Below are 17,019 nucleotides of genomic sequence, written 5' to 3'. Positions count from 1 at the left end.
ACACTGACACACCCTCCTGCCAGCCATTCTCTGCCAAAAAGTACAGGGAGGGACGAAGCTCCCTGAGGGAGATGGAAAGAAGCTATTGCTTCATTTTATTTTTTTTAAAGATTTTATTTATTTATTTGAGATAGAGAGAGAGAAAGAGAGCACGAGCTGGGGGGCAGAGGGAGAGGGAGAAGCAGGCTCCCTACTGAGCAGGGAGCCCGATGCGGGGCTCCATCCTAGGACCCTGGGATCATGACCTGAGCCGAAGGCAGATGCTTAACGACTGAGCCACCCAGGCACCCCTATTGCTTCATTTTGAAAGAATAGGGTTTAAAGTTATGAACTAGAGTGAAGAAAGAACATAAAAAATATTTTTCAGGGAATAGTAAAATATTAAAAGATCTGATGGGGCCATGAATCTTTCTTGGTCATCATCATACAAGTTAATTATGTTTACTTCACATAAAAATAGGAAACACAGAGAAATCACAATTTCACTTCCTAAACAGGTAAACATTTAGACTATGTGTGTTTGTACACACATACATACATATGGATTCTGGTACAGACATATAGAGAAATCTTTCTTAGCCAAATGATATCATAAATTATATTTTGTTGTACAAATTGCCTTTATTACTTAACAAAAAATTATAAATATCTCACTGGTCAGTAAATAAATATCTACTATATCATTGTAATGGGTGCATAGTATTCTTTAACATGGTTATACCATAAGTTATTTAGCAAATACCCTATGGTTAACTGAATTTTTTTCTGACTTTTATAATCATAAGCAATTCTACATGAACATCCTTCCACATGTATTTTTCTGTATGTGTCGGATTAAATTTTAGGGTAAATTCTCATAATTTTTTTTTTTAAGATTTTATTTATTTATTTGTCAGAAAGAGCAAGCACAAGCAGGGGGAGCGGCAAGCAGAGGGAGAAGCAGGCTCCTTGCTGAGCAAGGAGACTGATGCGGCACTCGATCCCAGGACCCTGGGATCATGACCTGAGCCGAAGGCAGACACTTAACCGACTGAGCCACCCAGGTGTCCCTAAATTCTCAGAATGATTGACAGGTCAAAAGTAATATTTGTTTATCTGTCTATCTATCTTTCATCTACCTACCTATCCTTATTAGTTTTTAAATAAAATTCTAAATTACCCTGTAGAAGAAGAGTGCCAATTCATATCCCACCATCAGTAGATGATATCTCTTTTTCTCACAAGTTTGCTATCATATGGAAATTATTTTCAGAAAAATGAAAAATACATATATATAGGTATTTCCAATCTGATTGGTGATAATTTGCATTTCCATTATTCTCAATGTGTTTTACTTTATGAGTAAAGTTGCATGCTTTCTATATGCTTATTGACCACTTGTATCTTTTATTATTTGAATTGCTTTTACCCTTTTTTGGTTTGTCTCTTCCTAACTGAATTGGAAGACCACTCTTATTATATGTTACTAGAACTTTGCCAAAAATATTGCAAATATTTTCCCAAGGTAACCCAGATTTCAGATGTCCCCTAATTTGGTAGGGGAGGGGGGCAGGGGGAATGAGACACAGTGTCCAAATAGCTGTCTTTGTATTTGTTCGATGCCTCAGACTACCAGGATACATGAGCTCAGCATGTCTCTCCTACTCTAAAAAAATCTTTTCATGCAAAGACCTTACTGAACATAACTATAGGTTAGATGGAAAACAGGTTCTGCAAAACACACCTTAGAGGAAAATCCCTAGTGGACATGTCTGTTCTTATTCATTATCAGCTCTATTTGGGGCTGTAATAGGGAAGGGCTTGCAAACAACCCAGTTCATCTCAACTTGCTTCCTCAACTTGTCTTGATGCTCAGTCAAACAAAGGGCCCTCCAGTTACCAAAAATCTCCCTCCTTAGAAGACAGTTGAGCAATCATCTCATTTTGAAAACGCCCTTTGGGGATATCACGTCTTGCCCAACTCCAGCAGTTTATCAGAGTATTTCTTCCAGTCTTTTTCTGCTGAATCTCTCAACAGTATTAACTTTTCTTCAACTAGTTTCTGCAAATTTTTTGTCAGTTTCATTTCTAAGTATCTTCTTTGGTTGCTACTACAATTGGTAATTTCCCACCACCACATTATCTAACCAACTATTCTTTATATATAGGAAAATGATTGATTTGGATACATTTTTGTGTGTGAAATCAACCACCTTACTAATCTATCTCATTGTTTGTAATAATATTCTCTTACTTCTTATCTGTTTCTCTTAATATATTATCATCTTCCAGTAATGATTATTGTGTCACCTTCTTTCAAATATCCATACCTCTCAGTACTTTCTCATGTCTAATTATATTAGTACTTCTATACAGGGAGTACTAGTAGTGATGATAGGGTTCTTCATCTGTCATGACAAAAACTTATAAAGCTTCCATTAAAAATGATGCTGGCTTATTTGCAATGACGTGGATGGAAGTAGAGGGTATTATGCTAAGCGAAATAAGTCAATCAGAGAAAGACAATTATCATATGATCTCACTGATATGTGGAATTTGCTCAGCGGGGAGCCTGTTTCTCTCTCCTTCTGTCTCTCCTCCAGCTTGTGCTCTGTCTCTCGCTCACTATCTCTCTCTCTCTAATAATAAAATCTTAAAAAAAAAGGGGGGGGACACCTGGGTGGCTTACTCAGTTAAGCATCCACCTTCAGCTCAGGTCATGATCCCAGGAAACTGGGATCGAGTCCTGCATTGGGCTCCCTGCTCAGAAGGGAGCCTGCTTCTCCCTCTGCCTGCCACTCCCCCTGCTCGTGCTCAGTCTCTGTCTCTCTCTCGCTCTCTCTCTGACAAATAAATAAATAAAATCTTAAAAAAGAAAAAGAATGTTAGATTTGTCAGAATTTTTAAGATACGAGTACAGGATTTGTCAAAGGCCTTTTAGATACCAGTTCATTGATCCACACTAAACTGGAATTATCATTAAGTATGTTTAGACAGCCATTTGCAATGACATGGATGGAACTAGAGGGTATTATGCTAAGCGAAATAAGTCAATCAGAGAAAGCATTTATCATATGATCTCACTGATATGTGGAATTTGAGAAATAAAACAGGATCATAGCTGAAGAGAGGAAAAAATACAAGATGAAACCAGAGGGAGAGACAAACCATAAGAGAGTCTTAATCATAGGAAACAAACTGAGGGTTGCTGGAAGGCAGGGGGGTGGAGGGATGAAGTAATTGGGTGATGGACATTAAAGAGGGCACGTGATGTAATGAGCACTGGGTGTTCCAAGCAACTGATGAATCACAGACCTGTACCTCTGAAACCAATAGTACATTATATTTTAATTAATTGAATTTAAATTTAAAAATGTTTAAAAATGGGGAAAAATATGCTTAGACATGTTCATGGGTTGTTACTTCTATTTTACTGATCTATACATCATTTCTAATACCAGTACCATACAAGTTTATTTATTGAGCATTTTGATACATTATAATAGCTAGTGACATGAGTCTCTTTATTTCTCTAAGGTTTTTCTAGGCTAATGTGGCTCAATATTCTAATCATTATTTATATTGCTATCATGTAGATAGTAAAAATTAATAAAATAGAAAATAATACAAAACAATTTGGGGTGCTTTGATTTAAAAATTTTTTAAAAATCAAGTACCACAAATTCTAGGGGAAGCAGAAATCAATATGAGCTTAAAAAGTGATGGACAGGGGCGCCTGGGTGGCTCAGTCATTAAGCATCTGCCTTTGGCTCAGGTCATGATCCCAGGATCCTGGGATGGAGCCCAGAGTCGGGCTCCCTGCTCAGCGGGAAGCCTGCTTCTCCCTCTCCCACTCCCCCTGCTTGTGTTCCCTCTCTCGCTGTCTCTCTCTGTCAAATAAATAAATAAAATCTTAAAAAAAAAAAAATGATGGACAGCTTCGTAAAAGATTTATTTTTTCTAGTTAAAGAAGAGGATAGGAGAAGGGGGAGAGAATTAATTTACAGGGTGATAAAGAAAGCAGACATGGTAATTAAGGGTTATTCAGTTGAGGCTGAAATATATTTGTGTAGGAAATCACCCTTGTTCCACTATAAGAAGGATGTCTGTGAAGAAAAACAATTTGTTATTTAGCCAAATAGTTACTAGAATAAGAACTGAGGAATTATAGTAAGCTAAGGAAATAAAATCTAATACAATAATGATACTGGGTCAAGGAAGAATGAATAAGAATTTTAAAAATCTTACAAAGTGAATAAAAATATTACCAAACCAGAAATTTCCTATAAACCTGTTTCAAATTATTTTCTTTTCCAAGGAGTTTATTGTTTTAATTTATTTAAATATAATAGTATAAATCTCTGAAAACATCTAACTAATGTCATAGTGGTGGAGAGAGGTTGAGTGATTCCATTAAGCTCTAGGGAAGTGAGCACAGATAATTAATTATATGGATAAAGTTCAAATAAGGTCTTCACAATACGCTCCCCCATAACCTTTCCATCTTTCTCATCCCAAGCTGTCCACATCACATTGAACTCCCTGCACTTCTCAGAAGACACCACATCTTCCCCATTACCCCATCCTCCAGCATCCAGCCCCTTTTCCTCTAAATACCTGTGCCCACAGTGCAGACACAGGATTCAAACAAATTCTTCCCTGTCCTGTACCTCAGTCTGGGCCAGGCAGCGTTCTCTTGGCTCTCACTGTGCCTCATGCATACCTCTCTTAATCCCTGGTTTTCTTGACTGTCCCCCTCAGGAGAGATACCATGGAAGGCATCTTAATTGTTCATTTAGCATTTAGTATATAGAGGGCATTTTTTTTTAAATTATGGAAATAAAAATTAACTCTTTTTAGAAAATCTTAAGGGGCATGTGGGTGGCTCAGTTGGTTAAGCGACTGCCTTCAGCTCAGGTCATGATCTCAGGGTCCTGGGATCGAGTCCCACATCGGGCTCCCAGCTCAGCGGGGAGCCTGCTTCTCCCTCTGACCCTCGCCCCTCATGCTGTTTCTCTCTCGCTCACTCTCTAATAAATAAATAAATAAATAAATAAAATCTTCAGAAAATCTTAGGAGATTCAGGACACAAACTCTCTACTGCACTTACTTTTCACAACTCAGTGAGGTTAAAATGTCACACAATGGCTGCAGAGCTCATATCCATAACTGTTAACCAAATCAACAAGGTCTCCTCTTCCTGTACTGTCTGTGAAGATCAGGTAGGAGAAGGAGTCCAAGTCAGTCAGTATCAGAATAAGGGAATCATAAAGTTGGAACAACCCACGAAAATCATTCATCCAGTGGTTTCTAACCCAGGTTGAGCTTTTAATAAAATGCCAATGCCTAGGTCTTACCTCAAGGGAATCTAACTTAGCTGGTCTAGGGTGGCCAAGCAGTAGTATTTTTGGAGTTCCCCAGATGCTTCCAATATGCACCCGGAATTGAGAACAACGGATATAATCCTACTCCTTCATTTTGCTGATGAGGCAAACATGACAGGTAAAGTCACTTGGTTGGGTAGAAAGGAGACACAATGAAAATAACCAGGGTGCCTCAACATACAATATAGCTCTCTTTCCAACAAATCATACTTCATAACAAATTATTTCTGTAAAGGTGAGGAAATAAACCCTGTAAAGTCTAATGACACTACATGATTCATTACAGAAAGAATCAACAGATTTGTAAGAACCTGCTTACTTAAGATGAGCACTACGGGTGAGATTAACTGGACTGAAAGTAAATCAAGTACAAGCTGCATGTGGTGGCACTTCAAAATAAATGTAATGAGAAGCAATTTGAAGCAAAAAAAAAAAAAAAAAAAAAAAGATTCCAACTGCCAGGCAAAGGCAGATTCTGTGCAGGAAATAACTTGGCTGAATAAACAGAACTAGCTAAGACTAGATTATACAAACAGGATTTATTTCTAATTCAGACATAGCTGAACTATACAGCAACTCTATCTACTTATAATTTCCTATCTGTGTAAATCTGATGCTGGTATGTATCTACAGCTTTCTGCAAGCCTTATCCCTGACAGAGAAATAAAAGAGGGCTCTCAGGTTCACAGGAACTGAGAATGGAAATCATATTGGTGCGAGAGGTCAAACTTTTCTTGGATTTATCCTCCAGATTTAGAATATTTAAAAAGTTAAATTGAGAATGACAATGAGGAAGGTCAATGGAGGAGACAAATTAATATTTATTGGCAAAGGCGCAAGGGACAGAGAGAGCATGTGGTGCCATTTTGTTTCCCCACCGCAGCTCCAATCTCCATCCTCAAATCAACTCTATTTCCAGATGGTCCTTCAGTTCCAAGACTCAAAGAAATAGTCCTATCCAGGATAAAAACTGCTTGCCAATTTACTTGACTTTTATTTTCATAATCATTTTATGCTATTTCTCAACTTTTTAAACATATAATCTTTCTTTTTTTAATTTTAAAATTTATTTATTTGAGAGAGAGAGAACAAGAGAGACCACAGAGGGAGAGGGAGAGGCCAACTCGCCACTGAGCAGGGAGCCTCCTGAGATAATGACCTGAGCCGAAGGCAGACACTAAACTGACGGAGCCACCCAGGGACCCAAAACATATAATCTTTTAATATATGGTCATCCTATCTCAGTTTGTGATCCTGATCGTATAGCAAGGAATATAATTTTCTGACTCATAAAAACTTTCAGAATATTTGCCTTAGCTTCCTGTTTTTATATACACACATACACATAAATTTCCATTTTTCATTTCAAGTTGAATTTTTAGGCTAAGGATATGTGATACATGGCCCAAATTAGTGAAACTCAGGAAACTAAAAAATGTGGCTATAGTCCAGGAAGGATAATGCCATTTGGGTTCTTGTCATGCTCTAAACTAGTGTTAAAATCGATATTTAGGTATCACAAACAGAAAAATAAAACACTCTGAAATACTGTTATTAGCAAATAGGTTATATATATCACAGAGAAGTTGTAACCTTGACTTTCACCATATTAAAGTAACTTCTAGTTATTTCAAAGGCTGGCTGGTCAATATGTAGGTTGTGAAGACCCTTTCCATATCTGTCTCCTTCCAGTTACTTCTTCATCAGACAAACAGGAGTGATCTGGAAGGGAAGAAGAAGTAAATCTTTTTTTTTTTTTTTTTTAAGATTTTATTTATTTATAAGAATGAGAGAGAGAGGGGCGCCTGGGTGGTTCAGTCATTAAGCGTCTGCCTTCGGCTTAGGTCATGATCCCAGGATCCTGGGATCGAGCCCCGCATTGGGCTCCCTGCTCAGCGGGAAGCCTGCTTCTCCCTCTCCCACTGCCCCCTGCTTGTGTTCCCTTTCTCGCTGTCTCTCTCTCTCTCTGTCAAATAAATAAATAAAATCTTAAAAAAAAAAAAAAAAAAAAGAATGAGAGAGAGAGCATGAAAGGGGGGGAGGGCCAGAGGGAGAGGCAGACTCCCTGCTGAGCAGGGAGCCCGATGCAGGACTCCATCCTGGGACCCCAGGATCATGACCTGAGGAGAAGGTAATAGCTTAACCAACTGCGCCACCCAGGCACCCGAAGAAGTAAATCTTTAACGCATCTCAAATGTTTCCTTTGAGTAGCTCTCATGGATATTGGGGCAATTTGGATGAAGGATAACTAATGCTTGAGACTTAGAAATTATCCGTAGATGTTACTCATCCAGGTTCTCATAATGGAAAACTGCCAACTGGATGAACTATTCAAATCAATATATTTTGTTATTGAGCCATGTGTTTCACAAACTCAGATCTCAAAGCTACAATTCCGTTTTAGATCCCATTCAAATGTCAGCCACACAGAAATAGCCCCCACCCAACGTGACATCCCAGAACCTTCATGGTAAACCCGTGAAAAAGTAAAGGCATAAGAGACTTTCAGCCCCCTATCTACCATCCACTTATCAGTTTGTTTTAAAAAGTTCAAATGGTTCCAACTTCAAAGTAAATCTGACTCAGTGTTAGTCAGGGAAACTCACCCCCAAAATGCACTCCTTCACTTTTACACCCTAATCCGTAACGTCTCCATTTTTTCCTAACAGAATCCATGGAAAGCTCTTGGATCTTGCCCCCCGCCCCCGTAATTTCCCTCTTCCATTCTCCCCACAAGGTACAATGGTACCTAATAATGAGTTGCAAAATTGTTTTGTTATTTCCCCTTTTACGTATTTGATACTTGTAGGACCTTCTCAGTTACTCATCTTCTCTCAGCCAAGTTTATACCTTTAAAATAAGTTTATCCACCTCTGCCTTGTAAAATTCTGAAGATTTGTGATAAAGTAGGTAAAAAGGCCCGACATATATGAAGCACTCATTAATTGTTAGCTATTATTTTTACTGTTTTCACCTATATTCTCTATTCAGTGTCTTACATGAAGAGGCTCAAAGGGGGGACATAACAAAGAACTAAGTAATAAATGAAAGTTTGAAAAGAGTAGTAAAAAAACAAAACAAAACCAAACAGGTGTTCATTTCAGAACTTCCTTCCTAATTAAGCAGGATCCTCAAGCCATCTTCTCTGAAACTTGATTCCACTGCACTTTTAGTTTGTGAAGTGGCTTAAATGAGTCCATTTGAACTATTAAACTTACACCATTTGAGAAAATTCATAAACCTAGAGAGAGCTCTTACAAGCATGAGCTAACATAGCAAGCATGTCCTCAAACTCCAGGGGTGTGAAGTCTTGTTTGGAAGAAAAGCAGGGAGTCTCTCCTGCCTGTGGTGGAAACACCACATGGGAGGAAAATTAAAGCCTTGTGTGATTATTTAAAAAAAAAAAAAAAAAGTCAATTTGTAAGAGGGTCTCAAAATCCTATTCCAAATCTTCATGTAGTTTCTAAAACATTTGGGAGCCACTGAAGACTTCGGAGAACAGTAATGTGATCAGAATACTACCATGAATACTACAAGAAGGTAAGCCTTGTCGCTTGGAAGAGAATTGATGATGGAGAAGGTAAATGATAATGTTCATCACTTGAACAACTGCTAAAGCTGTTCACCGGTAGCTATTACATATTTCAAATTGTTGTCAAAAGTGTAGCTTCTAATAGGAGATGGAAAACCAAGTGTTTCATTAATAAGTCAACTAAAGAATAAAGAAGAATTTGTGGAGACAACACCCAATTGAGTATGCACCAATCTTTTGTTCTCAGACACACTATCTCCCAAATGCACAACTTTTTAGATGTAAAATATTTTTTTAAAGATTTTATTTATTTGAGAGAGAGTGAGAGAGAGAGAGCACAAGTGTGGCGGGGGGAGAGGGAGAGGGAGGAACAGACTCCCAGCTGAGCAGGGAGCCCTACTTGGGGCTCGATCCCAGGATCCTGGGATCATTACCCGAGCTGAAGGCAGATGCTTGCTTAACCGACTGAACCACCCAGGTGCCCCTAGATGTAAAATATTTAAAATTCATTTAATTTTGGGCATTTCAGACCCTGACCTAGGACTTGGGACTGTGTCACTGATTTTTTGAGTGACCTCTAGCAAACCATATAACTGTTTTTATTCTAAATCTTAGGTATTTCAAAAACAAGCTTTGAAATCACTGGCACACACAGACTATCTTTAATCTTTAGGATTCTTGCTATGCTCTAAAAAGGTTTCTCTTGATTCATTCTGATTCATGATACAATTAAATGTTGTTTTCCCAGATCTTTGGGGGAATTTTCTTTTTTTTTTTGGTAGAGTGTAGTGCTCCAGATAATTGTGTGACCATTTAAGAAACACCATTTAAAAAAAAAATGTATCTATTTTATATAAAAATATAGGTTGCATTCACTGCTTCTCTGCTTTCTTTTTTTTTTTTAAGATTTATTTATTTGAGAAAGAGAGCAGGAGCTTGTTTAGGGTGGGGGGGCAGAGCAGAGGGAGAGGGAGAGAGAGTCTTAAGCAAACTCAGCACTGAGCACGGAGCCCTATGGGGGCTCAGCTAGATCTCACAACTCTTGAGATCTTGAGTGGAGCCAAAACCAAGAGTTGGATGCTTAACTGACTGTGCCACCCAGGTGCCCTGCTTCCCTACTTTCTTAAGCAGTGTGTGCTGAATATGATTTAATGCTTTATTGATGACTCAGAACCACAGTAAACACCTTCTTTATCATGGTGCGCTGTGATTCAATGATGTGTGACCCAACCGCCAAAGGAAGAAAATGCAAGGAAAGCCTACATATACATACAAAGTTCAGAAAAAAAAGAAGTAAAAGATTGTTTGCTTTCTAAAAACTACTCATTTTACCCCTGAACTGAATGCACCATACTGCATGCCCGACTTTAGGAAGGATATCAGCAAAGTAGAGCATTCTAGGGCAGCCAGGATGGTGAGTGGTTTTGAAACAAGGTCTAGTCAGAGAAATGACTGAAAGAATTAGAGGAGGCTTCACTTACAAAGAGAAAACTTAGAAAAGATAAATATTTAAATGTTGGTATTGTTATCTTGTGAAGATGCCTTAGCTATAAATTGCAAATACCTAAATCAGAGAACCAAGACCAATGGGTAAAAATTATTACAGGGGAGCATATTTTGGTTCAATATAAAAGGAACTCATCTTTGTAATTTGCTTTGGTTCACAATTTATATATAAGATCCTATTTAGGGGCACCTGGGTGGCTCAGTCGTTAAGAGTCTGCCTTCGGCTCAGATCATGATCCCAGGGTCCTGGGATCAAGCCCCGCATTGGGCTCCCTTTTCCACGGGAAGCCTGCTTCTCCCTCTCCCACTCCCCCTGCTTGTGTTCCCTCTCTCACTGTGTCTCTCTCTGTCAAATAAATAAATAAAATCTTAAAAAAAAAAAAAAAGACCCTATTTAGTTTCACAGGTAATAGAAAGATGAGCTACCTAAGTACAGGCTTCCCACAGGAGGCAATAGCCTACTGCAGCTAGAACACAGAATATGTGATGTGGGAAGCAGAGAGAATTGAAAAAGTAAATGGAACCAGACATGGAGGAAGCTGGAAAGCTAAGTTGAGGATACTAGGTTGTCTTAAATAGGCAACTGCAGGGGTTGCCTGGATGACTCAGTCAGTTAAGCATCAGACTTGATTTAGGCTCAAGTCGTGATCTCAGGTTCGTGAAATTGAGTCCTGCGTTGGGCTTCATACTCAGTGGGGAGTCTGCTTCTCTCCCTCCCTCTCTCCCTTTCCTTCTGCCCCCCCACCATGTGCACGCTCTCTCTCTCTCACATTAGCAAATAAATCTTCAAATAAATAAATAAACAAATAGGCAATTGGGAGTGACAAAGCATTTTAAAATCCTTTTTAACTCAAATTTTATTTAGAAAAATTATAAAACAAGTTCATTATTAAAAATTCAAAGATAGCAAAATATGGTACATACAGAGTGAAAGCTGACCATCAAACCCAGTTCCCAGAGGTACACATAAACAATTTAGCTTGTATCTTTACTTAACCTTTTTGTGGCTCAGGTTCTTCATCTACAATAACACATAATGATAGCACCTGCTCATAGAGGTGTTATGGGGATTAAATGAATAATTGCCAACTCCATGAAGGCAAGGATTTTGTCCAGTTCAGGAATTCTCAACCTTTGCACTACTGGCATTTTAGGTTGACGAATTCTTTGATGTGAGCAGCTGTCTTGTGCATTGTAAGATAAGTAGTGGCGCCCTGGCTTCTACCCACTAGATGCCAGTAGCAATCCCCCTATACATACATTCTCGTGACAAAAAAAATGTTTCCAGACATAGTCAAATATCCCCTGGGGGGCAAAATCACCCCAAGTCAAGAACCACTGGTTTCATTTGCTGCTGAATGTCTATCACTTAGCACAGTATGTAATACATATCTGTTGAATAGAATGAATACATGTAAGGATCCTTGAGCAGTGCAGGCACATAGGAAGCCCTCAGTTAACTGCTAGCAATGTTAGCTATTTTTATTATACTATTTTCCTACAAGACTATGCCACATATAACTATTTCAGCATAAATGAGGTCATATTATGTCTACTTCACTGCAATTTGCAACTTTTAGCTAATGATATGTATTAGACACTATTTTATGTCACCACATACAGATATAGCTCTATCTCAATCATTTTCTTTTTTTACTTGAATTCCAGTGTAGTTAACATAGAGTGTTATATTAGTTTCAGGGGTACATTACAGTGATTCAGCAGTTCCATATATTACTCAGTGCTCACCAAGATAAGTGTACTCTTAATCCCCTTCACCTACTTATCTCAATCATTTTCAATGAAATCATAGCATTCTACTGTACAGGATATATCCTATCATATCAATTCACTTATTCAGTTCACTATTGATGGATATTTAGGTTAATTCCAACTTACTGCTATTATAAAGCTGCAAAGAACATTTTCCATCAAGAATTTTTAGCAATGCAATGACACAATCTGAGCTATGCAATATATTATGTCCTAATTTTAAAAGAGGTTCTGTGTTTAGGATTCTCCAAAGAAACAGAAGCAATGAGTGAGAGAGAGATTTTAACAAATTGGCTCATGTCATTATGGAGACTGGCAAATCCAAAATCAGCAGGGTGGGCCAGCAGGCTACAGATTCTAAGAAGAGCCAATGCTGCAGTTCAAGTCTGAAAGTCATCTGCTGCGGACTTCCTCTCGCTCAGAGGAGGTCAGTCTTTTGTTCTAGTCTGGCCCTTCAACAGATTAGATGAGGCTCACCCACATTAATAGAGAGCAATCCACTAAATGTTAATTCACCCACAGGGTGCCTGGGTGGCTCAGTCAGTTAAGCATCTGACTATTGGTTTTGGCTCAGGTCGTGATCTCAGGGTCATGTGATCAAGCCCCACACAGGGCTCTGCGCTCAAGGCGTAGTGGGCTTGGGATTCTCTCTTTCCTTCTCTCTCTGCCCCTCCCCCTGCTTGTGCTATCTCTTTCTCTCTCTAAATATTCTTTAAAAAATGTTAAAAAAAAATAAAATAAAATGTTAATTCATCCAAAAGCACACTCACAGAAACATCCAGAATATTTGACCATATATCTAGGCACCACGGCCCAGCCAAGCTGACACATAAAATAAATCAATAGATTCAGAAAGAATCTCATAAGTGACAACACATAAGTAGAGGCTACCTAAGAGAAAAACGGTAGAGATGAACCATGAGCTGACTGGGATGCTGGACTGGACGACCTGTATATTCATCCAGGGTTCTGAGTCTGGACTGTGGAGATACCTTCTAGGAAGAGTAATGCATGCCGTTCTCTTTCCCCTTCATCATGGCTATAGACTATGTATTCTTGCAGTTTATGTGCCTATTATTTAGAATTCTTCTATCGGGAGCCTTGAGTGTCTGCCTTCAGCTCAGATCATGATCCCTGACCTGGGGGCCTAGGACTGAGTCCTGCATCGGGCTCCCTGCTCAGTGGGGAGTCTGCTTCTCCCTTGCCCTCTGCCCCTCCCTCCTGCTCATGCTCTCTCGCTCTCAAATAAGTAAAATCTTTTTAAAATATAAAAAAATAGAATTCTTCTATCTTCTTGGGGCTGTCAGGCAGTCAACTGCCACTTCTTGATGTTATTGCTGTGTCTGCCTTGAACAACTAATAATGCATGCAAAAGCCCTTTGTATAATTGTTAATGCCAAGGAAATGTGCAGCAATGTACTACTGTTCTGGTCTCCTGTGGACTAGATAAACCCAGATAACCAAGCTTATTATGTCTAAAATTAAAGTAAATAAATGGGTGAGGGCCTGAGTGTATGTGTGTGTGTGTGTGTGTGTGTTAATAATTGAAAAATACTGACTTAATGCATGAATCTTATAACATCTATTTATATGCAGTGATACTTGGTGGTTTATTCTATTTTCCCATCTGGGTTCTAGATATGTGAGATGGCTGGGTGGAGAGTTTTGTCTTGATTTGGTATTGTCCTATGTTACCTATCATTTCTGCCTAAATTATCTGTGGAACAAGGCACCAAATATACAAATAAATTACATGAATAAGCACACAAATAATAATTCCCCAGTCTCAATGAGTACTTCTCTACTCATAAATTGAAGAATTAATACAGTCTCTCTGCTTTGCTGCTTAGTATGAGGCTACTTTACTTTAAAATTAGGTTCAGATTCATGAAGTAAGGTTAGAAGTTCAGGGAGAGGAAGAAATCCACTATTTAAAAATGTGCCACTATTTATTTTTAGCTACCACTTTTTAGCACCTAGGCATTAAATTACATAATGCTTAGGAGTTAAGGGTATTCCATAACCTGTCATCATTCTCTCATTGCAGGAGGCCCATCATTAACCTTTCCATTAATTCTATATCTTTCAGATCTTCCTAAATCAACACCTACTCTAAATTACTACTCAAATTAAACCCTAGTTTTACATACACATTCTCTCTGTTTTAGTCTGAAAAGCCTACAAGCTTTTCTGTCTAGTCCCTATTTCTGCCTCACTCCAGAATCTGGCTTGAAGCCTGGACTTTCTTAAATCCAACTGCTTGCAAGCAAATCCTCTATCAAACAGCTCTCTCACATGTCTGTGTATTAAAAATAGCTAATATGACTCACCAATGCTTCTTACTTACTCAAACGAAAGGGCAGCTCTTGTGCCCCAGGGATGGAAGAGTGGAGGAGGGAAATGTGTGAAAAAGAGCACCCAATATGCAGAAACAATTTTCTAAATTTCATATTGATGTTGAATTTGGCCCTGGTATTTCCATCAGGAAACATCTACAATAATTTTATGTGGAATTGTTCGTTTTTAGCTGATTTTCCTGGAGAGTTATATTTTCTTAAATGTCTGGTATGGCTTATATGGCACTGTCATGTTTATTCATGTATCACCCTGTTTAGACTAATACTAGAATAATACTGGCTTCAAAAATGGCTTTTGTCAAACTTTCTTCTGCCTTAGCTTTCTGATAACCCTGTAATCTGTTCATTCCTTCATTCAAGAATCAGTATCGAGGGGCGCCTGAGTGGCTCAGTCGGTTAAGCGGCTGCCTTCAGCTCAGGTCATGATCCCAGGGTCCTGGGATCGAGTCCCGCATCGGGCTCCCTGCTCTGCGGGGAGCCTGCTTCTCCCTCTCCCTCTGCCTGCTTCTCTGCCTACTTGTGTTCTCTCTCTATCTCTCTGTCAAATAAATAAATAAAATCTTTAAAAAAAAAGAAAAAAGAATCAGTATCGAATACTCTCTATGGTGTGCAGGGCTGCTGCGCTCCCTAACTCCAGACAGCACTATTCTCATATTCTCTGGAGTTGAGTTTGGGGAAGGGGCACTCCCTGCAGTTGTATATTTATTTACTGACGGGGATAAAAGAGGTATACATGAGATAGTCACCTAGCCTAGGCCCTCCAGGAGTGATTAATAAACCTTTTTTAAAACAAGTAGATTACTGTACATTCATTACATTATTTATTCATATAAGCTGGTCATTTGTTAATGAATAGTCTAAGTTTAGGTTTCCTTGGTCCAGACACTCTATCTATCCCTGACATGAAAGTACATACAGTATCAACGTAAGCACAAAAGAGGCAGAGATCTGAAAGTAACTATACACTAGGCAACAAAAATGCTGACTTTCACATAAAGTTTCTAACTTGTAAAGTGTTGATAACTCTTATCAACCAATGGAATAAAGTCCAGCCCTGTATCCAACACAGCTGATGACATGACCTTCATAAATGACAAAAAGTCAAGTTTAATTGTCATCTCTATTCCTTCTATTTTTTTTTTAATCAAGCTATAACAACAGAAAAATCGCTTCTCTTTAATACAAACAAGCCAGGAAGGTCACATAATCTAGTCATGAGAGGTTTATTTGTTATCATTTGTAAAAAAAAAAAAAAATTCTTTCAGTAAGAAAACTTTTTTTCCTTATAGTAACTGACCTTTGTCATAATTCTTTTTCACCCCTGTCATACATTTCTAAGACTTAATGTAACTACTTAGGTTAGTTGGATCAAAAATACCTTGTGACTCAGGTAGAAATAATTCTTCAAGCAGAGCAATTTATATGACTTGCCTTTTTTTTTTAAAGATTTTATTTATTTATTTGAGAGAGAGACAGAGAGAGAGAACATGAGAGGGGAGAGGGTCAGAGGGAGAAGGAGACTCCCCACTGAGCAGGGAGCCCGATGTGGGACTCGATCCTGGGACTCCAGGATCATGACCTTAGCTGAAGGCAGTCTCTTAACCAACTGAGCCACCCAGGTGCCCCTATATGACTTGCCTTTTACCATCCATTAAGCAGCTTTTTATTTTGGGCCTACTTGTAATGTGTATTAATATCAGCTTGTAAGAGAAAATGACATTCAGCATTTTCACTGGTTTATAATAAGAAATCACTATTTCAAATAACCTTCACTCAATACTGGTCTATACTGAGTGCTGGAAGGAGGTGAATATAAAGATGAACAAGACATTATCTGTTCTCTCTACACACATACTCTGGTGCCTGAAACCCATGTCTACTCAAAATGCAATCTAACAGGGGCCATAACCATGAATTAAACCGAGAGCTTTGAGAATATGGGAAGATTAACTCCAAATGGGGGATGTGAAAGTGTGTATAGCAACCACGTGGGGATGTCAGAGGAAGGAGAAAAACAAGGAGATAAAAGAATGAAAAGAAACTGAAGAGAAAGTTTTGAGAAATTTAAGAATGGATGTCTGGTGGGGTGCCTGGGTGGCTCAGTCGTTAAGGGTCTGCCTTCGGCTCAGGTCATGATCCCAGGGTCCTGGGATCGAGCCCTGCATCGGGCTCCCTACTCAGCGGGAAGCCTGCTTCTCCCTCTCCCACTCCCCCTGCTTGTGTTCCTGCTCTCACTCTCTCTGTCAAATAAATAAATAAAATCTTTAAAAAAAAAAAAAAAAAAAAAAGAATGGAAGTCTGGTTGAGGCAGTCAGACTTAAACCGTGTAAATCTTGGGACTTGGAAATAACATGCTCAGATCTGTGTTCCCTTAGTACAGTTTTATGTGTTCTTCCTGTTCCATACAGGGTACAATCTAAACTGTATGACTTAAGGTCTACAAAAACCTCGCCTGACATACCTTCTGTTGCTGGTCCTCTTGCCCATT

General features: G+C 38.7%; 1 long non-coding RNA gene across 2 annotated transcripts in view; it reads right to left on the bottom strand.

Annotated features, from left to right (window-relative positions):
- Positions 1–5,063: 5,063 nt before the first annotated feature.
- LOC118535358 (uncharacterized) overlaps positions 5,064–17,019 on the bottom strand; it is a 44,094-nt gene continuing 32,138 nt past the window's right edge. For both annotated transcript variants that reach the window (XR_013442204.1, XR_013442209.1), the window contains exon 5: positions 5,064–7,085. This is a non-coding gene — a long non-coding RNA (uncharacterized LOC118535358). The remainder of the gene's footprint in view (positions 7,086–17,019) is intronic.

The sequence above is a fragment of the Halichoerus grypus genome, chromosome 1 (assembly GCF_964656455.1).
Source record: "Halichoerus grypus chromosome 1, mHalGry1.hap1.1, whole genome shotgun sequence".
Lineage (NCBI taxonomy): Eukaryota > Metazoa > Chordata > Mammalia > Carnivora > Phocidae > Halichoerus > Halichoerus grypus.
The sequence above is the reverse complement of the archived record's forward strand: the minus strand, read 5'-3'. Positions and strand labels throughout refer to the sequence as shown.